A 26,685-nucleotide genomic window follows, 5' to 3' on the forward strand; every position below is an offset into this window, starting at 1 on the left:
AGTGGTATTCCTAGGACTTTTAAACTTAGTATACATTCATAGGTAATGGCTGCAAGTGAGAATCTACTTTTTGAAACAAGTCAAGTTAAAAAAAAGCATTTGTCTACAAAAGAACATCAGGTAAATTCCAGTAATGCCACTTTCTAATTGCTGAAATTGATGCTTTTTTGAACTTTCAATTCTGTTCTTTTCATCCTATTATCAAAGACAGTAATGCAGAACTCAGAATGCTGCAGCCTATTTTCAGTTATACAAAACAACCCATAACATGTGTGAGGATGTTCTATCAATGTATTTTATATGACTTGAAAGGAAGTTACTACTGTTTGAAAAACTTGAATTCTGAAGTTCATCTTCATATAAGCTTCTTTTCTACATCCTTAGCCTTCAGTAACACAACAGCCTATTATCAAAATATAGAAGGCAGGTTTATCTTCTAAAACATCCTGAGATATTTTAATTTTTATTTAACTATTTTAGAGTGTAGTTGCACTGAAAATTTGCCAACTAAAAGAATGAGTCTAAATACATGCCAAGTGAGATAAAATGCACCTTTTGAAGTAGTCACATTCGACTCTGCTGAGTACCTACATAGGAATGAATGCCCCAATGTAGATAAAAACTTTATTTTTATCTTTGTCTTGTTTTTTGAGATAGGATCTCACTCTGTCACCCAGGCTGGAGTGCAGTGGTGCAATCACAGCTCACTGCAGCCTCAATCTTCTGGGCTTAAGCAACACTCCTACCCCTGTGTCCCCAGTAGCTGAGATTACAGGCATGAGCCACTGCACCAGCTGAAGATAAAAACATTCAATTGAAGCTATGAAAAGGAGGAATTCCAGTCAAGCAGATTGTAGATGACATTGTATTAGATTTGGAATACAGATAAAATTTTAACTCATATCACTCAAGAATTTTACTAGAAAAGATGAATATTGATCAAACAGTATGCAAAAACGTTGTGCATTAGTCTGAGGAAAATTAAGAAGAGAAAATAGACTTTTAAAATACAGTTATAGGAGACAATGTAATAACCATGGCCAAATAATAATTATGACGGCATTAATCTGGGAATATTTTTAAATTTCTTTATGCCATATTGCCCCTAGAAAACATAGTGAATTGAATAATTCCCCTTTTTTTCACAAGCGTTGGTGTTATGAGCTGAATGTTTGTGGCCCTGTCTCCTTACCCACAAATTCATATGTTGGAACCCCCAAAGTTACAGTATTTAAAGATGGGATCTTTGGGAGTTACAGGCATACCTCATTTTATTACACTTCGCTTTTTTGTGTTTTACAGATACTGCACTTTTTACAAATTGAAAGTTTGTGGCAAGCCTGCATCAAGAAAGTCCATTGATGTCATTTTTTTCAAACAGTATGTGCTCATTTCATTTCTTTGTGTCACATTTTGGTAATTCTTGCAATATTTCAAACTTTTTCGTTATTATACTATCTGCTGTGGTGATCTATGATCAGTGATCTTTAATGTTACTACTGTAAATATTTTGCAGCATCATACCCTATATATAACAAATTTAATAGATAAATGTTGTATGTGTTCTGACTAATCCACCAGCCAGCTGTTCCCCCATCTGTCTCTCTCTCTCCTCACGCCTTTCTATTGCTTGAGACACAACAATATTGAAATTAGGCAAATTGATAGTCCTACAATGGCCTCTAAGTGTTCACGTGAAAAGAAGAGCCACAGACCTCTAATTTGAAATTCATGTTGTTTTCATGCCTGCTAACACAACATCCATTCTGCAGTTCATGGATCAAGGGGTAATTCTGATTTATAATTTTATTTTTTAAATATATTTCATAATGCTATGGCTGCCATAGACAGTGATTCCATTAATGGATCTGAAATTGAACGTAAATTTAAACCCTCTGGAAAGGATTTACCACTTTAGATGCCATTAAGAATATTTATGAATAATGGTAATGGGTCTAAATATCAACATTAGCAGGAGTCTGGAAGAAGCTGATTCCAACCCTCACAGATGACTTTGAGGGCTTCAAGATTTCAGTGGAGAGAGTAACTGCAGATGTGGTAGAAATAGCAAGAAAATTTAAATTATATGTAGAGCCTGAAGACATGACTGAATTGCTGCAATCTAATGGTAAAACTTCAATGGATGAAGGGCTGCTGCTTATGGATAAGCAAAGAAAGTAGTTTCTTGAGATGGAATCTACTCCTAGTGAGGTGCTGTGAACATTGTTGCAATAACAACAAAGGATTTAGACTATTCCACAAACTTCACTGATAAAGCAATGGTACGGTTTGAGAGGATTGACTCCGATTTTGAAAAAAAGTTATGACGCTATAAAATAGTACTGCATGCTACAGAGAAACATTTCATAAAAGGGTCAATTGGTGGGGCAATCTCCATTGGCTTGTTTATCAACATCTTTGTGGTCGCAAAGAGAGAGCCTGGTGTTTCTCTCAATTATATCTGACAAATATTGCAGGTGTGTTTTGTAATCAAGTTTCTGAAATTTCATGTAATATCTTCAAAGTCTATTTCGGGTCAATTCACAACAAGAAATAAATGTCAAAGCCAACATTGCACTAATTGGGTTAATATAAGATTATATGTATTGGATTAGTTTTGCTTCTTTAACTTAAATAAGACTTTTCCAAATTTCCTTAAACTGAATTGTCCATTTCAATTAAATTGAATTCTCAATTTCCAGTCCTTAGATCTTTATGTTTTCCTCTTGTCTGTCTTTTTCATACAAGCCATTTTGACAGGGGTGAGATGATATCTCATTGTGATTTTGATTTGCATTTCTCTGATTAGCGATGTTGAGCATTTTCTCATATCACTGTTTACCATTTCTATGCCATCTTTTAAGCAATGTCTATTCAGATATTTTGCCCATTTTTTGTATAAATTTATGTGGTACAAGTATAATTTTATTACATAGATATATTGCATGTGGTGGAGTCAGAGATTTTAGTGTTACAATTACCTGAATAATATAAATTGTACCCATTAGGTAATTTCTTATCATCCCCCACTTCCATCTCCCACACTTCTGAGCCTCCATTGTTATATCATTCAACACTCTGCATCCATGTGGATGCTTTACTTAGCTCCCACTTATAAGTGAGAAGATGCATTGCCTTTCTGTTTCTGAGTTGTTTCTCTTAAAATAATGGCCTCCAGGTCCATTCATGCTGCAGCAAAAGACATGATTTTATTTTTTTAAATTTTTTACCAGGTTAAGCTTTATTATTTTTTAACTTTAATTATACTTTAGGTTCTAGGATACATGTGCACAACGTGCAAGTTTGTTATATAGGCATACATGTGCCATGTTGGTTTGCTGCACCCATTAACTCGTCATTTACATTAGGTATTTCTCCTAATGCTATCCCTCCCCCTTTTCCACACCGCATGACAGGACCTGGGGTGGGATATTCCCCGCACTGTGTCCAAGTGTTCTATTTTGTTCAATGCTCACCTATGAGTGAGAACATGCCGTGTTTGCTTTTCTGTCCTTGTAATAGTTTGCTCAGAATGATGGTTTCCAGCTTCATCCATATCCCTGCAAAGGACATGAACTCATCCTTTTTTATGACTGCATAGTATTCCACGGTGCCTATGTGCCACATTTTCTTAATCCAGTCTATCATTGTTGGATATTTGGGTTGGTTCCAAGTCTTTGCTATTGTGAATAGTGCCACAATAAACATATGTGTGCATGTGTCTTTATAGCAGCATGATTTATGATCCTTTGGGTATTTACCCAGTAATGGGATTGATGGGTCAAATGATATTTCTAGTTCTAGATCATTGAGGAATTGCCACACTGTCTTCCACAATGGTTGAACTAGTTTACACTCCCACCAACAGTGTAAAAGCATTCCTATTTCTCCACATCCTCTCCAGCATCTGTTGTTTCCTGACTTTTTAATGATCGCCATTCTAACTGCCGTGAGATGGTATCTCATTGTGGTTTTGATTTGCATTTCTCTGATGACCAGTGATAATGAGCCTTTCTTCATGTGTCTATTGTCTGCATAAATGTCTTCTTTTGAGAAGTGTCTGTTCAATCCTTTGCCCACTATTTCATGGGGTTGTTTTTTTCTTGTAAATTTGTTTAAGTTCTTTGTAAAAGATCAGATGGTTATAGATGTGTGGTGCTATTTCTGAGGCCTCTGTTCTGTTGCATTGTTCTATACATATGTTTTGGTACCAGTACCTTGCTGTTTTGGTTACTGTAACCTTGTAGTATAGTTTGAAGTCAGGTAGCATGATGCCTCCAGCTTAGTTCTTTTGGCTTAGGATTGACTTGGCAATGTGGGCTCTTTTTTGGTTCCACATGAACTTTAATGTAGTTTTTTCCAATTCTGTGAAGAAAGTCATTGGTAGCTTGATGGGGATGGCATTGAATCTATAAATTACCTTTGGCAGTATGGCCATTTTCACAATATTGATTCTTCCTATCTATAAGCATGGAATGTTCTTCCATTTGTTTGTGTCCTCTTTTATTTCGTTGAGCAGTGGTTTGTAGTTCTCCTTGAAGAGGTCCTTCACATCCCTTGTAAGTTGGATTCCTAGGAATTTTATTGTCTTTGTAGCAATTGTGAATGGGAGTTCACTGATGATTTGGCTCTCAATTTGTCTGTTATTGGTGTACAGGAATGCTTGTGATTTTTGCATATTGGTTTTGTATCCTGAGACTTTGCTGAAGTTGCTTATCAGCTTAAGGAGACTTTGGGCTGAGACAATGGGGTCTTCTAAATACACAATCATGTCATCTGCAAACAGAGACAATTTGACTTCCTCTTTTCCTAATTGAATACCGTTATTTCTTTCTCTTGCCTGATTGCCCTGGCCAGAACTTCCAACACTATGTTGAATAGGAGTGGTGAGAGAGGGCATCCCTGTCTTGTGCCAGTTTTCAAAGGGAATGCTTTCAGTTTTTCCCATTCACAATAATATTGGCTGTGGGTTTGTCATAGATAGCTCTTATTATTTTGAGATACATTCCATCAATACCTAGTTTATTGAGAGATTTTAGTATGAAGGCTGTTGAATTTTGTCGAAGGCCTTTTCTGCTTCTATTGAGATAATCATGTGGTTTTTGTCATTGCTTCTGTTTATGTAATAAATTACGTTTATTGATTTGCATATGTTGAACCAACCTCACATCCCAGGAATGAAGCCAACTTGATTGTGGTGGATAAGCTTTTTGATGTGCTGCTGGATTTGGTTTGCCAGTATTTTATTGAGGATTTTCACATCGATGTTCATCAAGGATATTGGTGTAAAATTCTCTTTTTTTGTTGTGTCTCTGCCAGGCTTTGGTATCAGGATGATGCTGGCCTCATAAAATGAGTTAGGGAGGATTCCCTCTTTTTCTATTGATTGGAATAGTTTCAGAAGGAGTGGTACCAGCTCCTCTTTGTACCTCTGGTAGAATTTGGCTGTGAATCTGTCTGGTCCTGGACTTTTTTGGTTGGTAGGCTCTTAATTATTGCCTCAATTTCAGAGCCTGTTATTGGTCTATTCAGAGATTCGACTTCTTCCTGGTTTAGTCTTGGGAGGGTGTATGTCTCCAGGAATTTATCCATTTCTTCTAGATTTTATAGTTTATTTGCGTAGGGATGTTTGTAGTATTCTCTGATGGTAGTTTGTATTTCTGTGGGATCAGTGGTTATATCCCCTTTATCATTTTTTATTGTGACTATTTGATTCTTCTCTCTTTTCTTCTTTATTAGTCTTGCTAGCGGTCTATCAATTTTGTTATCTTTTCAAAAAACAAGCTCCTGGATTCATTGACATTTTGAAGGTTTTTTTGTGTCTCTATCTCCTTCAGTTCTGCTCTGATCGTAGTTATTTCTTGCCTTCTGCTAGCTTTTGAATTTGTTTACTCTTGCTTCTCTAGTTCTTTTAATTGTGATGTTAGGGTGTCAATTTTAGATCTTTCCTCCTTTCTCCTGTGGCATTTAGTGCTATAAATTTCCCTCTACAAACTGCTTTAAATGTGTCCCAGAGATTCTGGTACGTTGTGTCTTTGTTCTCATTGGTTTCAAAGAACATCTTTATTTCTGCCTTCATTTCTTTATTTACCCGGTAGTCATTCAGGAACAGGTTGTTCAGCTTCCATGTAGTTATGTGGTTTTGAGTGAGTTTCTTAATCCTGAGTTCTAGTTTGATTGCACTGTGGACTGAGAGACAGTTTGTTGTGGTTTCTGTTCTTTTACATTTGCTGAGGAGTGCTTTACTTTCAACTATGTAGTAAATTTTGGAATAAGTGTGATGTGGTGCTGAGAAGAATGTATATTCTGTTGATTTGGGGTGGAGAGTTCTGTAGATGTCTTTTAGGTCTGCTTGGTGCAGAGCTGAGTTCAAGTCCTGGATACTTGTTAATCTTCTGTCTCATTGATCTCATATTGATACTGGGGTGTTTAAGTCTCCCATTATTATTGTGTGGGAGTCTAAGTCTCTTTGTAGGTCTCTAAGGACTTGCTTTATGAATCTGGGTGCTCCTGTATTGGGTGCATATATATTTAGGATAGTTAGATCTTCTTGCTGAATTGATCCTTTTACCATTATGTAACGGCCCTCTTTGTCTCTTTTGATCTTTGTTGGTTTAAAGTCTTTTTTATCAGAGACTAGGATTGCAACCTCTGCTTTTTTTTTTTTTTTTTTTTGCTTTCCATTTGCTTGGTAGATTTTCCTGCATCCTTTTATTTGTGTGTCTCTGCATGTGAGATGGGTCTCCTGAATAAAACACACTGATGGGTCTTGACTCTTCATCCAATTTGCCAGTCTGTGCCTTTTAACTGGGGCATTTAGCCCATTTACATTTAAGGTTAATATTGTTATGTGTAAATTTGGTCCCATCATTATGATGTTAGCTGGTTATTTTGCCCATTAGTTGATGCAGTTTCTTCCTAGTATTGATGGTCTTTACAATTTGGCATGTTTTTGCAGTGGCTGGTACCAGTTGTTCCTTTCCATGTGCTTCCCTCAGGAGCTCTTGTAAGGCAGGCCTCGTGGGACAAAATCTCTCAGCATTTGCTTGTTTATAAAGGATTTTATTTCTCCTTCACTTATGAAGCTTAGTTTGGCTGGGTGTGAAATTCTGGGTTGAAAATTCTTTTCTTTAAGAATGTTGAATATTTGCACCCCACTCTCTTCTGGCTTGTAGAGTTTCTGCTGAGAGATCCACTGTTAGTCTGATGTGCTTCTCTTTGTGGGTAACCTGACCTTTCTCTCTGGCTGCCCTTAACATTTTTTCCTTAATTTCAACCTTGGTGAATCTGACAATTATGTGTCTTGGGATTGCTCTTCTCAAGAAGTATCTTTGTGGTATTCTCTGTATTTCTTGAATTTGAATGTTGGCCAGCCTTCCTAGGTTGGGGAAGTTCTCCTGGATAATATCCTGAGGAGTGTTTTCCAACTTGGTTCCATTCTCCCTGTCACTTTCAGGTACACCAATCAAAAGTAGATTTGGTCTTTTCACATAGTCCCATATTTCTTAGAGGCTTTGTTTGTTTATTTTTACTCTTTTTTCTCTAAACTTCTCTTCTCCCTTTGTTTCATTTATTTCATCTTCAATCACTGATACCCCTTCTTCCACTTGATTGAATCAGCTATTAAAGCTTGTGCATGTGTCACGTAGTTCTTGTACCATGGTTTTCAGCTCCATCAGGTCATTTAAGGTCTTCTCTACACTGTTTATTCTAGTTAGCCATTCATCTAATCTTTTTTCAAGGTTTTTAGCATCCTTGTAATTGGTTCAAACATCTTCCTTTAGCTCAGAGAAGTTTGTTATTATCAACCTTCTGAAGCCTGCTTCTGTCAGCTCATCAAAGTCATTCTCCGTCCAGCTTTGTTCTGTTGCTGGCGAAGAGCTGCAATCCTTTGAAGGAGTAGAGGTGCTCTGGTTTTTAGAATTTTCAGCTTTTCTGCTCTCATTTCTCCCCATCTTTGTGGTTTTATCTACCTTTGGTCTTTGACGTTGGTGACCTACAGATGGGGTTTGGTGTGGATGTCCTTTTAGTTGATGTTGATGCTATTCCTTTTCGTTTGTTGGTTTTCCTTCTAACAGTCAGGTCCCTCAGCTGCAGATCTGTTGGAGTTTGCTAGAGTCTACTACAGACTCTTTTTGCTTGGGTATCACCAGCAGAGGCTGCAGAACAGCAAATATTGCAGAACAGCAAATATTGCTGCCTGATCCTTCCTCTGGAAGCTTCGTCCCAGAGGGTCACCCGCCTGTATGAGATGTCAGTCGGCCCCTACTGGAAGGTCTCTCACAGTTAGGCTACACGGGGGTCAGGGACCCACTTGAGGAGGCAGTCTGTCCATTCTCAGATCTCAAACACCATGCTGGGAGAACCGCTGCTCTCTTCAGAGCTGTCAGACAGGGATGTTTAAGTCTGCAGAAGTTTCTGCTGCCTTTTATTCAGAGGCAGCAGGCCTTGCTGAGCTGCGGTGGGCTCTGCCCAGTTTGAGCTTCCCAGGCTGCTTTGTTTACCTACTCAAGCCTCAGCAATGGCACATACCCCTCCCCTGCCAGGCTGCCGCCTCGCAGGTCAATCTCAGAATGCTGCACTAGCGGTGAGCAAGGCTCCGTGGGCATGGGACCTGCCAAGCCAGGTGTGAGATATAATCTCCTGGTGTGCCATTTGCTAAGACCATTGGAAAAGTGCAGTATTTGGGCAGGAGTGTCCCGTTTTTTTCCAGGTGCAGCCTGTCACGGCTTCCCTTGGCTAGGAAAGGGAAATCCCCCAACCCCATGTGCTTCCTGGGTGAGGCAATGCCCCGCCCTGCTTCAACTGACCCTCCATGGACTGCACCCACTGTCCAACCAGTCCCAGTGAGATGAACCAGGTACCTCAGTTGGAAATGCAGAAATCACCCATCTTCTGCATTGATCACACTGAGAGCTGCAGACTGGAGCTGTTCCTATTCTGCCATTTTGAAACACCTAGCAATTTTATTCTTTTTTATGGCTGAAAAGCATTCCATCATGTATATACACTACATTGGCTTTATCCAGTCATCCATTGACGGACACTTAAGCTGATTCCTTATCTTTTCTACTGTGAATATTGTTGTGGTAAACATACTAGTATAGGTATCTTTTTGGTATAATGATTGCCCATTCTTTAATTTGATTATTTGGGTTTTTTTTTTCTAGTGAGTTGTTTGAGCTCCTTGTATATTCTGGTTATCAATCTCTTGTCAGATGATTAGTTTGCAAATGATTTCTCCAATGCTATGGTTGTCTTTTCACTTTGTTGGCTGTTTCCTTTGCTGTGCAGAAGATTTTTAGCTTGATGTGATCCCATTTGTCTGTTTTTGCTTTGGTTGCCTGTGCTTGCCCAGACCAATGTCCTGGAGTATTTTTTACTAGTTTCATAGTGTTATATCTTAGATTTAAGTCTTTAATCCATTTTAATTTGATTCTTGTGTATGGTGAGAGATAGGAGTCTAGTTTCATTCTTTTGCATATAGTGATCCAGTTTTCCCAACACCATTCATTGAAAAGACTATCTTTTCCCCCATTGTGTGTTCCTGTTGTCTTTCTCAAAAATGATTTGATTGTATGTAAATTCTTGGATTTATATCAAAGTTCTCTATTCTGTTTTATTGATCTAGGTGTCTGTTTTTATGCCAGTACTGTGTTATTTGGTTACCATACTTTGTGATAAATTTTGAAGTCAGGTAGTATGATGCCTCCTGTTTTGTTCTTTTTGCTCAGGACTGCTTTAACTATTCAGGATCTTTTGTGGTTTCATACAAATTTTAGAATTTTTTTCTATTTCTGTAAAGAATATCATTGGTATTTTGTTAGGGATAGCATTGAATCTATAAATTGCTGAGTAGAATTGTAATTTTAATAATGTTAATTATTCCAATCCATGAGCATGGAATATCTTTCCATTTTTTGTACTATATTCTATTTCTTTTATTAAAGTTGTATAGTTTTCCTTGTCTAGATCTTACACTTCATTGTCTACATTGACTCCAGGGTATTTTATATTTTTGCAGCTAATGTAAATGGGATTGCTTTCTTGATTTCTTTTTCAGATTGTCCACTATTGGCATACAAAAATGTGGCTGATTTTTATATATTTATTTTGTTTCTGCAACTTTACTGAATTTATCAGTTTAAACAGTTTTTTGGTGGAGTCTTTAGGTTTTTTTACGTATAAGATCATGTTATCTGTGAACAAGGCTAATTTGACTTCTTCCAAGTCTGTGCCCCTGCTCTCCAGCTTGGGTGATGGAATATGTCCCTTAAAAAGAGAGAGAGAGAGAGAGAAATTTGGACACGGACATAGAAGGAAGATGGGCATGGAAAGACTGAGAGATTAGAGTTATGCAGCCACACAGCAAGGAATATCTGGGACTACAAGAAGCTTCCGAGGGACCACGGTCCTGCTGCCACCTTAATTTGGGATTTCTAGCCTCCAGACTTTGAGGGAATAAATTTGTTATCATAACTCAATTTGTGGTACTTTCTTGTTGCAGCCCTAGGAAACTATTACAACATCATTTTGTAGCCCCATGTTTCTGACTCTTGCCTGACACACTGTACTTCTGACTCTCACTCTCTGGTGTTTGTTTCTTTATTTTTTATTCAGGCTTGTCATTACCATGTTCGACCCGTTTCTATAATCATAAAACCAGAGAGATTTGCTGAAAGGCCTCCTCCTGATGATTTAATTTTATCAAAACAAGTTCGCTGAGTAGCATTTAATTTTACTTATAATTCTAATGACTTTGAAAGCTATGATTTAGTGATGGCAGAGATGCTACGAATTAATATAGGGCAAATATCTAAACTGTGACCTATATTGCCTTGTTTTTAACTGAATAGAACAAGTAAGATGAAGCCTGAAAAAATGCCCATTTGATATAACAATGAAGAGGTTATTGGTAATTTTACTAATAGTAAGAGCAACTTCAGTAGAAGGGTGAGGACAGAAGTCATAAAATTTTAAAATCTCTGTACATTAAAAATAAAATGTAATATGAGAAACTAAGAAAAATAAGTGTGAAATTTCACATATTTAGCCTTAATATCCAAAATCAATATAAAAATAACACAATAGAAAAATTAACAAAAGGCATAAATAGAAAACTTGAAGAAGAAAAATAAGATCAATAAATACATGAAAGAGATCAAATTCACTTCTGAAATAAAAATTAAAATAATTCCAATGTAAAAGTAGCAAAGATTTATTTTAAAGATACCCAAAAAATAAAGTGCTAGTAAATGGATAATCTCCCACATTTCTGGCTAGAGTTTGAATCGATATAATCTTTATTCTGGATAATTTGAAAATACATATCAAGTTTCTAAATTCTGTAGATTTAATGTACAAGGTAACGATAATTAATAATGTATTATATACTTGAAATTGCTAAGGGAGTAGATTTTAAATGCATTTACCACAAAAAAATAGTAACTATATGAGGTGATGAATATGTTAATTGTGATAATCACTTCATAATACATATACCAAAACATTACATTGGGCTGGACACAATGGCTCATGCCTGTAATCCCAGCACTTTGGGCAACTGAGGCAAGTGGATGGCTTGAGCTCAGGAGTTTGAGACCAGCCTGGGCAACATGGTGAAACCCTTCTCTACAAAAAAATTAAAAAATAAGCCAGGCATGGTGGCTATGCCTGTAGTCTCAGCTACACGGGAGGCTGAGATGGGAGGATCGCTTGAGTTCAGGAGGCAGAGATCAAGTGAGTCAAGATTGCGCCACTGCACACCAGCCTGGGTGACAGAGGGAGACCCTGTCTCAAAAACAAAACCTAAAAAACAAAAAACACATCACACTGTGCAACTTACATGTATACAATTTTTATGCGTAGAATATATAAAGTTTCTAAAATATGCACACAACTTACCAACAATTCTACTTCCAAGAAACTTGAATTTTTGAAATAATTATTTCCTGAAGAAATATTTTTGAGCACCTATATATTCTAATGACTGTTGCCAGGTATTAGGGAAACAAAAAAACTAGACATTGCTTCTTGCCTTCATGTACCTTACAGTTTCGTGGGAGAAACTGAATATATAAACAAGTTTAAAATCAAGTTTAAAAATTATATTAAGTAGTGAAGACAGCATATACTTTACCTAGGTTAATAGGAGCTGAAGGGGTTTGTAAGAGAGAGCTTCTAATAGAGAAAGCAAAAAAGAGGCACATTAGGAGGCAAATGCCATGTTCTAGAAACTGTAAGAAAACTGCTGTGGCTGGAGGGAAGGCCAAGTAAGGAAAGCATGCATGAGATATGCTTGAAGAAGCAGACAGGAGCCTGATGATGTAGCGACTTACACATTCTACCAAGAATTGTTATTTTGTTTTAAATGCCACATAAAAACATTGAAGAGTTTTAAGTTTCCTCTGTCCTCTGTGTTTACAATGATTGTAGGAACAAGGAGGAAGTGTATTAATGCCTATGCTGTAAAGCAAATGAACACAAACAGAGCATCTTAAAACAACCCAATTTTATTCTGTTTCTGTGGGTCAAGGATCATGGTACTGGTGAAATGGGTCTTCTGATCTGGATCTCACCAGGCTGGAATCAATGTCAGCCGCACCTTCAACTAAAGCAGAGATGGATGTAGCAGGCCATCGGTATATTGACAATGTCTGAAATCTTTTGTGAGGGTTAGGGAAATGCCCAAAGTAAAAGGATTGAATTGGATGGGATCAATGAAAGATTAGAAAAGGAATCAAATGAGTATAAGAGTTGACCAAGATGGCCTATGTCGCCCTCAGCTTGACTAAATTTCAGATAGGCTTCTTCTCTGGGACCTGTTTTCTTAGAGCATTTATTTAAAAAAATAAACTCGCAATTGTAAATTCTTTCCCTGCTCCTCCAAGATATAAATCTTTCTTTCTAAAAGCAAATCTTTCTAAAAGCGTCCTGCCAGTTTTACAATCCAGGACTGCTTTCTCAAGGACCTGGGAGCCATCCTTCTGAAATGCAATCACCTAAGAAGATAGTGCCCCTATCTTCCAGTCTCTGTGGGAGGATAGAAGACTACATTCAGCTCCAAGCTGTAAAACTACCTTCTGTCATGAAGACCTGAGAAAATTTACTTTTCCTTTCGGTAAGGCCAATTAGCAAGCACAGATGACCTAAGCTTTGCCCCACCCCAGGTCTTTGTCTCTCAAAAATCCTCCCATCTTTTGTTTTAGTGAAGTTGAGTTCAGAGAATGTGTTCATCTCTCTTTTATTACAGTAGCATTGAACAAAGTCTTCCTTGCTGGTTTAGCTTGCTTTGATGCAATTTTTTGCTTTGACAGAACAAAAGAATAGATTTTTTTTCAGGCAAAGTTTAGCATGTGTAGTAGCCAAAGGAACAAAGACATGAAGCATCCTGAGATAGTGTAGTCTCCATGTTCCCAAATATCTCAGACTAAAAAGTGTTTTATTGTAAGTGAAGGCTGCAATGTCTTATTCTGGTAACCCCTGTTTAATCACAGGCTACAGAACTATTTTTGTCCCACTCTTCTTTCTATTATTGTTTATGGCAAAAGATACATATATATACACATATATACGTATATATATATGTGTATATATACGTATATATGTATATATGTGTGTATATATATGTATATATGTATATATGTGTGTATATATATATGGCAGAGTTTTTTTTAGATATTGTTTTGGTCTTTTTTTTTTTTACTAAAAGAAACATCTAGAGAACGCAAATAAGTCTGGGATAGAAGGATATTGGTTTTTTTGTGTGTGGATGATTTTACAATTCTTCACTTAACCTCTATAACAAGATGCCAAGGGTGTCTGTATGTGTGTGTGTTTATTAATTCAATAAAGTTAGTTCCAGAATACATCAGTAAGTTAGTACATACTCAGAATAATTTCAAAAAAGTATACAATTCAAATCAATAATCATATGATTATTCACAAACATTCAGAAATATTTGAGTGCCTCTGAATCTTCAAGTTTTAAATTAAATATTATTCTGTCTTCTATTTATTATTATAGATCTTTTCTTCACTCTTTTCCCTACATTTTACCCCAGGAGTATGGGCCAAATGGACCTCAACAATGAGTGGCATTGATCTCTGACTTTGATTGGATTCAGCAAATGAGGTGCGCTTAGCAGAGATCTGATGGAGGCAGAATAGTGAAGTTCTCCCAGCTCCTTTACTGAAGAGTTGCTTCAAGCTGGCTGAGTCTCTCAGACAAACATCACAGCTTTTATAAGATCCCTCTCACTTAGCTTTCTCCACACAGCACTCCCACTTTTTCTTGCCTCCAAACCAATATTCTCCTTCCCCTTTCAGCCTAGGGATAATGATGTTACTAGCCTCAAGGTAACCTTTGTGATTTCCCTATACTCTGCTCAGACATCTATAAGTAGCTCTCTTATTAAACTCTTCTTAAATTACACAAATAGAGCATTTTCCTGCAAAGCCAGTGAATGATGCACTTATCATATTTAGGGATCTGAGGATGTTATTATGTCATAAACTTTGAAGTCATTGGTATATGATTTAAATTATAACTCCCAGATAAGAACGTACAGTTACCAATACACTTTGTCTAAGTGTTTTAGATTAATAGTATTTCTTTCAGATTAAATCAGAATTTAGCTAGAGAAATAAAGGAGGTGAAAAGGAAGTTTATGTCAGTTCTTTTTAATGCACCATATGGGAAAATCAAATTGAGTATTAGTTCTATTACATCAATGTAATAGATGTAGCCTTTTATTAGGCTACATTACAGGAGTCAGACGGCGGGAGCTTAGTGACAACAGTCAATCATCTCCCTTTCCTAACCTAATCCTGCTTCAACAATCCAGGAAGTCTCTTTTAGGATGGATATTGCTTAGCAATGGAGACAAATGTAGTACATTCATTTGGGCCATGCCATAGTTGCCACTGGGCCCTCAGGTTAGTCTTTTTTACAAAGAATATGAGTTATGTGAACAAAGAAGGATACACACCAAGTAGTCCTGGATTGTGACCAGAATTCAACTGCTTACAGAGTAATTTTTTTTTTTTTTTGAAACAGAGTTTTGCTGTGTTGCCCAGGCTGGATTGCAGTGGGATGATCTCAGCTCACTGCAACTTCTGCTTCCCAGGTTCAAGAGATTCTCCTGCCTCAGCTCCCAAGTAACTGGGATTACAGGTGCAAGCCACCACTCCCAGCTAATTTTTAGTAGGGACAGGGTTTCACTATGTTGGCCAGGCTGGTCACGAACTCCTAACCACAAGTAATCCACCCACCTCAGCCTCCCAAACTGCTGGAATTACAGGCGTGAGCCACCACGCCTGGCCACAGAGTAGTTTTTTTACCTAGGTAGGTTCTGCTCCTCCTCAGTTCAAACCACCAAGTTATGACATTAGAATCAGAACCTACTTCTAATCCAAAAAAAAAAGACCAACACAAAGGACTAAAACATTCTTGTATGCAGCAACTAATAATCAATATAAGGTCTTAACATTTCTATTTTTATCTAAAGACTTACAATCCCTATACAGATTTAACATTTTTTCTCTTTTCCATTTCTCCTGAGAAAATTAAAGAGAATTTAACAAAATCCCATATGTAGATTTAAAGCTCAACATATATAAAACCACTCAAGTGGTTTTGTCAACAAAACGGACATATAATAAAACATTAAATTACTCCTCCAGATTATCTCTAAATCTAAAACATTATCTCTCCTGGTTGAGAGACTATCAGACTTAATCAAACCTATTAACGAAAATTTTCATACCTGTTTGGGTAACTTATTGAACTCCTCCTAACTTCAGTTTCTCCTTAGACAAATGATATATGGACAGGCTCAAATATTTCATGTATAGCAATTTGAAAGAACCCTTTGGATGAAAATTTCTGTTTAGTCCAACACTACTTTTTAAAACTTTTTATTTAACATTATATAGTTTTAAATAGAACATCGTTTTGACAGAAATTTGAAAAGTATAAGCTCTACTTTGAATTTTTCTAATTATATAGAAGCAGAAATGCTCAAGCAGAAAACTATTGAAAATGCAAATTCAGCAATTTGAAAGGATATTAAAAATTCTTTATTAAAAAAGAAGACCAAAGTTTTTAAACATGCTCAGAAAAAAAAAATGCTTAGAAAAAATCCCCCAGGGACAAATTATGAACTTGCTGAGAAAGAACTTTAAAAGTATATAGTTATCCCTTCTATTAATTCTGCTTTAGATTGTGGATGACTACAGATCATTTTCATAAATATATCTACCAGAAGTTTCTATAAAAACAATATTAGAGTTAGATTAGACTTATGAAAAATCCACTGCCCCATCCAGAATAAACCCACCTTCTGACTCCTCTGCCCTGCATAAGTCTTCACTAAAGAGAAGGCTAAAGGAGCCAGTCTTGGACTAGAATTTTTGCAATAGGATGGTAAAATCTGAGGTACAGCTGTGTTTTATGCAAATTACATGTGACCCCAAAACTTGAGTACCCTTTGACTATTTGCCCACAGAAACAGCACCCCTCAATTAACTTCCAGCATTTGCTTGCTTTAAATAGCCCCAACGTGTTAAGTAGGTTAAAAAATATCCACATCAACTCTTAGTGAAAATACACAGCCTCACATACACATAACAAAGGTAGCATTAGAGCAATTGGGAAAAAAATATACTCCTACCAAATGAAGGCATTTGAAATAATCCTTTGTTTAAGGGATTGAATGTACAATGGATTAAAGTTCTAGCTCAGCTGAACAACATAAGTCCTTATGTTGGGCATGCTCAGCTCTTGCTGAAAGGTCAAAGCTCTCCATGGACAATAGAGGCTACTGCACACACAAATGGAGCATAGCACATGACTCTGGAGATTCATTCTAAAAGTATGACTTGTCAGCTCTAGCATTACAAAGCATTAAAACCCAAACACTGTTCTCTGATGATAACATTGTTCCTAACTACTTGGCACCAGGAGTCACAATGAAAACCACTGACAGCAATAAAAGGCAGACTAAGGAAATAGGATCCCCACTTCTCTGAATTTCAACATGACATTACACTATATTGCATTCAGTGCACGGCTAGATCTTTTTAAGTGTGAAGCCCACAGGACTTGAGAGAAAATTTTGATGATGCATTTGGAAAAACTGGAAAGCATCCTCACCTCAACTCTACATATAAGCTTTCTGCTTCAATCATACAAATAAGCAACTATACCACCACCCTTCTGGTTTGTGTTCTGTTGTTTTAAAAGAGTTATGTAAAACAAATTTTTCCAATGCCAGCCTCAGAATGAATGCCAAATCAATTAACAGAGATCAAATCACAACAAGCTCAACTCGCAGAGATTTCAAGTAGGCATTACTTGAAATCAAGTATTTTGATGCAGACTGAATATTAATGTTGCATCAAATAAGATAGAAAAGAAATTTCTAAGTTTCCAAAAATGGGATTGAATCCAGATTGTGAAAATCAGAGAGTGTACACAGATCTGTATGGTGGATTAGTTCTACACATATATTTATGTGACTCTAAACATAAAAGCCTTCTCCTAATTCTGATGCTGAAAGTTTCTTTAATAAGAAGCAAAGGCATTACATAAGAGATGCAGTCTAACATGCAAATATCCTTCAGAGAAGAAAAACATTTGTAATAAGCTTATAAATGACATTTCTGTGGATTTTCCTTTTTTCAGAGCAGACTTTGATACTGAAAAGAAGGAAGAAAACATGCAGGCCCTAAAGATCCTTAAAAGAGGGAAAGAGGTGACACAAGGTAAAAAGGGGTAGAAGATCCTGCAAATAAACATAGCCTCATAGCTTACTGCACAATTTTTTCAAGGTTTTATTATACCATAGAAAATTACCCCAAAACATACTAACATACTGAGACCTCTAATATTTTATATATGTATATATATATTTTAAAATATTAAACCAACATACAAGTTTCCAGTATGTAACAATAAGAAACATAGATAATAAGGAAAACATAATTTTGCCAGACCAACTTAAGTTTTTTTTTAGAGAGCAATTTCTCAGTTTAAGCAGATCAGATATCTGCAAGAATATTAAGAGGCAGGATTAGCAATAACAAATAAATGCTTAACATATATATTCAACCAGACAAATATCAAATGATGTATACGTCATTTGATGTATACAAATACCAAAATGATGTATACCTGGTGGAACTTTAAAAAATGACAACATACTTACTGATTTTGTTAAAAAGTAGGCTTCTTTTTGTTAAAAAGAAGGCTCAAAGGATAGGGGCTCTCCCATGTGAGATAATTCAGATAAAGCTTGGAAAAGGAGAGAGTCCAAGATGAGCCTCAGGGACAATCCGTAGGTGACCAATGCTCTCCTCATCCGGTAATAAATGGATTCATCCATACACTAGTCATCATCTGCATAAATCTCCCAGATTGCTCATGTTCTTTTTTCCAATTATCTAAAGAAATATTTTAGAACTTTGGACAGTACTAAAAAAATAAATATCTATTAATGACCTACTATGTGTCAGGAACAGTACTAAGCACATCATATAAATTATTTAACAAATATTTGAGTGTGGTGGACAGAATAATGACCCTCCCAAAGAAGTCCATGTCCTAATACTCAGAATCTGTGAATATGTTAGTGTATATGGCAAAGGAGTATTAGGGCTGCTAATCAGATAACCTTGATATGAGGGAATTATCCTCAATTATCCGGCTGGGCCAAATGTCCTTATAAGTAGGAAAGGGAGGCACAAGAGTGAGAGATTTGAAGATGCTATGGTGTTGGCTATTCTGTTGGCCTTGAAGGTGGATGAAGGAGCCATAAGCCAAGGAAAATACAGGTGGCCTCTAGAATCTAGAAAAGTAAATGAATTCTCCCATAGAACCTCCAGAAGCAATGCAGCCCTGCTGATACCTTGATTTTAGCCAAGATCCATTTCAGACCTCTGACCTTCAGAACTGTCACCTTCAGAACACAGCTGTGCTGTTTTAAGCCATGAAATTTGTGGTAATTTGGTAAAGCAGCAATAGGAAACCACACATGGACTCTTCCATTATTTCATTTAATCCTTATGAAATTCTATAAATGTATTATTATTGCTATTTTACAGATGAAGAAGCTGAGTTAGAGAGTTTAGTTAACTTGCCCAAATTTACCCAGCTAGTGGGTACCTAAGCCAGGTTTCGAAACTATTCTAATTCCAAGGTCTACCCATTTAATTACTATAATTCTTCTCTCATGGGTTGATATTACCATATACTTAACATTACAACTCCCCACCATGTATTTATTCCAAGAAACATCACTGGGGCCTTATTCTGTACCTGCACATGAAGCAGCTGGTGCAGACTGTGGCTCTTCCAACTCAGAATGAATGAGAATGTGGTATAAAACAGTAAAACGGTGATTTATCGGAGGAGCAAAACTAGGAGTTTTACACATATAGATATGAGCAATGAAGCAGGGAGGCATTTTGACGCTGCTGATGACAAGCAGATAGGCTGCTATATAGCACATCAGATGCCATGAATCACAAGAGAGCTTTCAGTAATGGTTCCCGCCAGTACAGCCCACCGACACCATTTTTCAGTGTTGACAGACTCAAATAAACATTCCCATTTCCAGTGACTCATTGGGCAGAGACAATTTGACATATGGACTGACAACTCCTGGATAGAGATCCCTCTACTAAAGAACATTAATGTATATTGCAGTTTTACTATTAACCATTTAAAGTACTATTGTTTTTCCTTCTGATTTATATTAGTTTTCATGGAAATAGCCATTGACTAAATCTCATGCTAAGTATGAATCCAAGATGTCCCTACTCCAAGTCTCAAGGTTTCACTATTTTCCAATCAATTCTCTATCACATAAGAGATTTGGCAAGATTCCAACTTATGTTGTAATTCTGCAACCTGCACAATTAAATTTTGTGCCTGATTTTCAGTAAGCTATAAGAAACAAGAAATTTTTTAAGCAGCTCTCTGGTTCTCTGATAATGACTTTGGCTGGGAGCTTAAAGACCTGGGTTTGAATTTCTTCTGAGTGCTCCAGTGCGTTCAAAGAAAAGCATTCCATACCACAGTGCTTGTAGTCATCATCACTTCCATAATGGTCAGCACTACCAATGCACTTGATTATTAGGCACTTCCACACAATTAACAGCAGATGAAAATTTTATTAATCCTGATGACACTATATACCATATATTACTAATATCTCACTACACATTTGCACAAAACTCAGTACTGTATTCACGCTCAAGCATACAACCAATGCAATCCCCAAATCTCATCTTTGAAGGTCTGTTTCCTGAGACTACTCCTAATACCAGCTTTGTATTGGTTGGGAGACAGGAGAGAAAACCCATACCAGTTATTAACACAGAGAATATAACATAAAAAATTATTAAGGGTGTATTGGAAAACTGAAAAGACAAAAAGGAATATTAAGAAATCATTGAGATAGTCATACAAAGAGCAGCCATCACCTCCAGTAGCTGGGAATAAAAAGGGGGAAAGGTTGTAATGATAAAACTTAGATGCTTAGAGAAGGGACCCATGGAACTGAACTCAGATCTCTGAGGAAGGGGCAGTGTTCAGCTAGCTCTGGTGTCCCTGAGCAGTCATAATAAGGCTGATTACATGAGTGTTAGAAAAACTGCAGTCTGATATCCACAGCAGCTATGGAAGGAACTGACACTGCTTCTGAGATAAAGAAGCTTTGCTGGGGAAATGCTGGAGGGAGCAGGCATGAGTACCCCTACCTCCTCTATCTTTGCAAACTTCTAGTTGCCCCTATTGGCAAACCCTAACAGAGAACCAGCCTGCCTGCAAAGCAGAAAGGTGGGTTTGCAGTGTCTCAGCTCAAGCAAAGAAACACATGGTATACTGTTTAGCTCATTCATTCACTCACCAAACATTTTTAAATGCCTACTATATTCTGGGCACTGGTGACCACTGAACAAAATAACAAAGTCTCTGTTTTTGTGGTTGACAGTTTGGTAGGGTGAGGCCAATAATACATAAATAGACAAATATTTAATATTTGAGGTGGTAAAAAAATGCTTTGAAGGAAAACAAATCAGTGATGGGGTGGAGAGAAATGGGTGCAGAAGCAGTAGAGATGGAGGCTGTGTAGATAAAGCATGAGCAGTGGAGCCACACTGCCAGCACCTGAATCCTATCTCTGCTTCTTACTAAACCTATGATCTCAGGCAAGTTACTTAGCCTCTCTGTACCTCAGTTACTTTATGTGTCAGATGGAGATAATGGTGACAAAAATATCAACTTCATGGAATTGCTGTAAAGATTAAATAAACATATCTATAAAGTGCTTAGAATAATATGTGGTGTATAATAAGTTCCATATTGTTAGAGTGATATCATATAATGACAAAGACTACAATGAGCCTAGATTGGGAGGAGGGAGAGTGTGGTTATGGTAAAAGAAGACATAAAAGTTATGGAAACGGTAATGAGGAACAAAGAAGACCTGAACTCCAGGCAAGTGATATGAGGGATATAAAAGAGAAACCAGCTAACCGTGAGAAGTCTGAGAGGGAGGCAAAGTCTTCAAAGGAGAGTCAGGTTTAAGCCACATTCAGAAAAGAGGCTGAGAATACTGCACTGTAGATGATAATGGATGCAATTTAGAGAAAGACATAGAAGTGTGAAAGAAGTATTTGCCACTTATTACCTTACTTTTACTAAAAGTAAAAATGCTATGATTAGAATGATAAGGCCGGGCACAGTGGCTCACACCTGTAATGCCACCACTTTGGGGGGCCGAGGCGGGCAGATCACCTGAGGTCGGGAGTTCGAGATCAGCCTGACCAACATGGAGAAACCCCGTCTCTACTGAAAATACAAAATTAGCTAGGCATGATGGCACATGCCTGTAATCCCAGCTACTCAGGAGGCTGAGGCAGGAGAATTGCTTGAACCTGGAAGGTGGAGGTTGCTGTGAGCCGAGATCACGCCACTGCACTCTAGCCTGGGCAACAAGAGCGAAACTCCATCTCAAAAAACAAACAAACAAACAAAAAAGAATGATAATAGTTTTCTGACGGTAAAAACACCAAAACATTTATTATGAGCAATAATATAATTTCTATAACACTGCCTAGTTTACAAAACGTTTTCACATCTACTGTGTTATTGCTCATAATAAAATTGTGAAACCGAGACAATATACATTCACAATGAGAGTGAAGACATGGGCAAACCTAGTATTAGTCCAATAATTCTCAAACATTTGACAGTTGCTAGGAGGGTGAACATATCTACTGAAAACTAAAATAAGGCTTTAGGGAAAATATGTTGTAGACACTAAGATGTTTTCACATTGTATATGTAAAACAGTAGATGGATTCTGAGCTTCTGGTGTTTCCAAATAAAAAAAGGCTTTTTGGTAGAGCAATATACTAGTTAAACCACAAAGTACCTAGATAGTGGATCCCTAATGGCCCAATCACAAGGCCACTTTTCAGAGGTCCTACCATATTGGAAAACAGCCCTTAAAATGTGGCCATTCTGCATACTTGTCAACACACTGAAACCTCAAGGTAACCAACACTAAAAGGTCTGTCTACTGCTCTCTTACTCAGCTGTCATTCCCAGCATAATTTCAAGGGACTTCAGGGACTTCCAACATGTACTTTATATAGATCATGTAGAAGTCCAAAATGCCACAATAGTATCAAAAAATATATTTTTAGGATAACAGAATCAAAATTAGTTTCCTAGTATGACACAAGATCTTAAAGAACCCTCATCTAATCTCTCACGTTATTGAACAATGAAGTAGAGTGAAAGAAAGTGACTTACTCAAGGGCACACAGATTCACAGCTACATAGTGACAGCAGTAGGGCTAAATTTCTGGTTTCCTAGATACTGAGTCCAACATTCTCATTCAGCTCTACATGCTGCCTTAATATTATTGGGAGAATGATACAGGAAAGGGAAGCAACCTGGAATTAAAACCGATATAAGAAAAGAAATATTGGTGGGGAGGACATGTCTTACAGATGCATATGACTAACCTTACAGAAGAGAAAAAAGTGGCTCATCAGTGTATTTAATCACTGTGTAACATGCACACATATTCTGCAGATGTCTCAAGTGACAGGACTTAAAAATTTAATTTCTACAGCTAATTATTTCTACATTTGAACTGATTTGTAAAAGCCTTGAAGACAACTCCATTTTCCAAGTCTTGGTATTCACTCAAGCCCATCACAAACTGGGCCCACAATAGTTACTCAGTAACTGCTTCCTATATATGTAGCTGATTATAATACTTGCCAAAATATTCACCCTTTGGTTATGAAAATTATTTTTAATTTTTTCTTCTTTGTTTAGCAAAGCAACATTTAGAGTTATTCTAAAACTGTCTACTGATATATAGATTTTATTTAGAAAACATTTGTTTTATTCAGTTAGTCATTTTTTAGCAAAATTCACAAATCAAAATTATGATTTAGATTAATATAAAGTAACACATTTGAAGTTATGAAGCTTTGCTTCATGAAAGATTTAAGAAAATAATGATTATTCTACATGAAATGCCACATAAAGCAATTTAGCAGACTTGAAAAACAAGAAAGGGGAGGGAATATGTGCAAAGAACTACATAGGAATGGAGCACTTTTAGTTTCTATAGTAACCAACATAAATGAATACTGTTTTGGAAAATGTACTAGCAAAGTCAGTGAGATGTAAATTTATGAACACAAAAACCAAAGACCCAATTCAATCCTATGGTATAAATCCATACTTTTCCTCTAAATGGAACTGAAAATTTTTCAAAAGCCCTATTGCTAACTGGTCTGTTCAAAGGATTTTTTTCTTAATTTGCTATTCTGCCTTCTGGGTATTTGTCTACTACACAAACATTTATCAATAACTAGAAATGACTTTTTTATTGCCTGCTGGATCATTGATTAAAACTCTAGTGGAGAAGCCAATGAGAACATGATTGTCTAACAATCCCTTCTTCCCAACTGCGTGTGGTAAATTGACTCCAGAGACCAGGACACACAACATGATAACTTTTTCAAAATTAATTGAAATATTAATAATAAAACAAAAAAGAGAAATATGTATATATTATTTACTTTTATCTAAGCAAGTAAATCTCCTTTGTTGTAAAAACTATACTAAATGTATGTTTTCAGTTTTTTAGATAAAGAGAGAGGCCTATGTGAAGTTATTTTCAGAGACAGAGCAAAATCCATTGCCCAGGCGCCCTGTTGTTCTTCTGACTTGTGTATGCTTAGCCTACTCAGTATAATAAAGATGGTCAAAGATTATACAATTTACCCATTTAAACATACATACTTTTCTCCTAAAGTAAATGACTAAAATAAGACATTTATCTGAAGAAGAAACTTCCTGTAATCACATAAGTGTTACAGTGATGAAGAGAGCTGAACAGTTATTTCAACATTTCATGTAAAATTGTCATGAAAAGGAAAAAATTTCACAATGTACAATGCAAAACACTTTCATTTAATACTTGTTTTATTAATATCATTGAGTTGTGTAGAAATCAGTGTCTTTAAGCATATTGAGTTTGATTTTCAACATGCCAATTATCTTACTCCAAGTGTTTATTCCAATGCTTTAAAAAGAAGGAATTACATCTAAATGCCTTGTGTCTGTATATTGACCTAGCTTGATGAACTGGTGATGCTGCTTCCTTCAGCCTCATATTGTAAAGTGTTATTCCTACATCCTTCACAGTTATAACGTAATCAGATTTTCTAAATATCTAATTGTTAATATTCATCTTATTCCATAATGATGCTACTGATAGAGACTATGTGAAGACTAATAAGATCAAAGTCAAAATGACTGATCTTGCCAAAAGATTTTTTTATTTTCTATTATGTATTAAGAAACACTATAGGAGGTGCTGGAAATGTAAGAATGAGTAAGATGCCCTGCTGTCCAGGATATCACAAGCTAGCCAGAAAAAGAAACAAAAAAAAATGGCTATCAAAATATTGTGGTTGCATAAGAATTCAGTAATTCAAAGGAAAAATTCAAATTAAAACAAGTTTCCAAAATTTGTTATAATGCCTACTACTTTGTTTTGAAATATTTCTAGACTTGAAATTCCTAATTTTCCAAAATTGATATTTGTGAGAAAGTAATCACTAATACTCTGAAATTTTAATATGATCTATATTTAGAAAGAAAACCTTCAGACAAATTAAATTTAGCAGAGTTTATTTAAGCAAAGCTCATGAATCAAGCAGCACATTGAACAAGTTGAAGATCATTTAGCTCCACCCATCAGTGTAGGCAGGCAATATTTGTAGACAGAAAAAGGAAGTAATGTACATAAAGAGCTTAGTTGATTATAGCTCCACATTTGGGCCTGGTGTGATGAGGCATTTGCTTTATATGGACATGGTCTGATCAGTTGGCAGTCTGTGATTGGCTGAAGCTCAGCTGCTATGATTGGCTAAGACTCACCTACTTGTTACAAGAATATATCCTTAAGTTAGGTTGCAGTTTGTTCACGTACTAAGATAGGTTGCTTTTTGCTGCTTAGAGAGGCAGCTCTAAGCCAAATTTAATTTAATAGGACAGTTTCAAATACATGTGAGGCAATATATGTGTAATTGCTTTCCATGAAGTATTTTGAATGAGCCTTTTTCAAGTGTCTGAAGAACTTTATACCATGTTAGTATACATTTTATACAACTGAAAATTTTTATATAAAAAATAAATACTAATTATTCATATATGTTAAGATTTAGAAAGCGTATCCTTTTCTTCAATACAACATTAACTTTACTGTAAAGAAAATTTGTTGCCTTACATGATCATCTATAATTTTAGTATTTCAAAGATGACATTATTTATTTTGTTATATTAAGGAAAAGTAAAGATGTTTCTGGAAGGCACCAGGAGTCCTGTCCGCACTGAGGACCATGAAGTTCACCTGCATTGAGTTCTTTCCCCTTGTACAACACTTACTCCCAGACCAAAAAATAACTTCTTCTCTCCAATCTGTGTTCCAGGCAAACCAATAGACTCCAATTGTCTCCCGAAATGCTTAAAGTGCTTTTCCAATATCCACTATGTTTGGGCAACATATTAAAAATATACAACAAAAAATTTTTGCTGTGTTTTCCTTCTTAAGCATGTAGGACACAGGGCTGAAAAGTAATGAATATTTCAATGTTACCAAATTCTTCAACTTCAATTTTCATTATTGTTGATCTTGTCCTTCTGGGTGGGCATGGATAGTATTAAAACACTTTGTAGCTATGAAGATTGGTTTGAGAATTTTGGCTACTTTAGTGCAATGCAATCTGTCAGTTTTCCTAAAGACTTGTTAGGCATGATCTAACATCACACCTAGAGGAAATGGAGTAACAAGAATAAACTAATCCCAAAGCTAGCAGAAGAAAGTAAATAACGAAAATCAGAACAGAACTGAATGAAATTGAGACCCAAAAAATTGATACAAGAATCAACAAAACCAAAAGTGGAAAGGATAAACAAGATGAATAGACCACTTGCTAGATTAACAAAGAAAAAAAGAGAGACTAGATCCAAATAAGCACCATCAGAAATAACAAACGTGACACTGCAACTGATCCCACAAAAATACAAAAGATTTGCAGAAACTATTACGAACACCTCTATGCACACAAACTAAAAAATCTAG

At 36.4% G+C, this 26,685-nt stretch overlaps 1 long non-coding RNA gene across 1 annotated transcript; it reads left to right on the top strand.

Moving 5' to 3' along the window:
* LOC129049760 (uncharacterized) lies at positions 1-26,112 on the top strand. The gene is made up of 4 exons (XR_008513068.1): positions 1-120; positions 1,303-1,380; positions 17,687-17,766; positions 25,889-26,112. It is a non-coding gene; the product is annotated as an uncharacterized LOC129049760 (long non-coding RNA).
* The last annotated feature ends 573 nt before the right edge of the window (positions 26,113-26,685 follow it).

Source organism: Pongo abelii, chromosome 15 (genome assembly GCF_028885655.2).
Source record: "Pongo abelii isolate AG06213 chromosome 15, NHGRI_mPonAbe1-v2.0_pri, whole genome shotgun sequence".
Classification (NCBI taxonomy): domain Eukaryota; kingdom Metazoa; phylum Chordata; class Mammalia; order Primates; family Hominidae; genus Pongo; species Pongo abelii.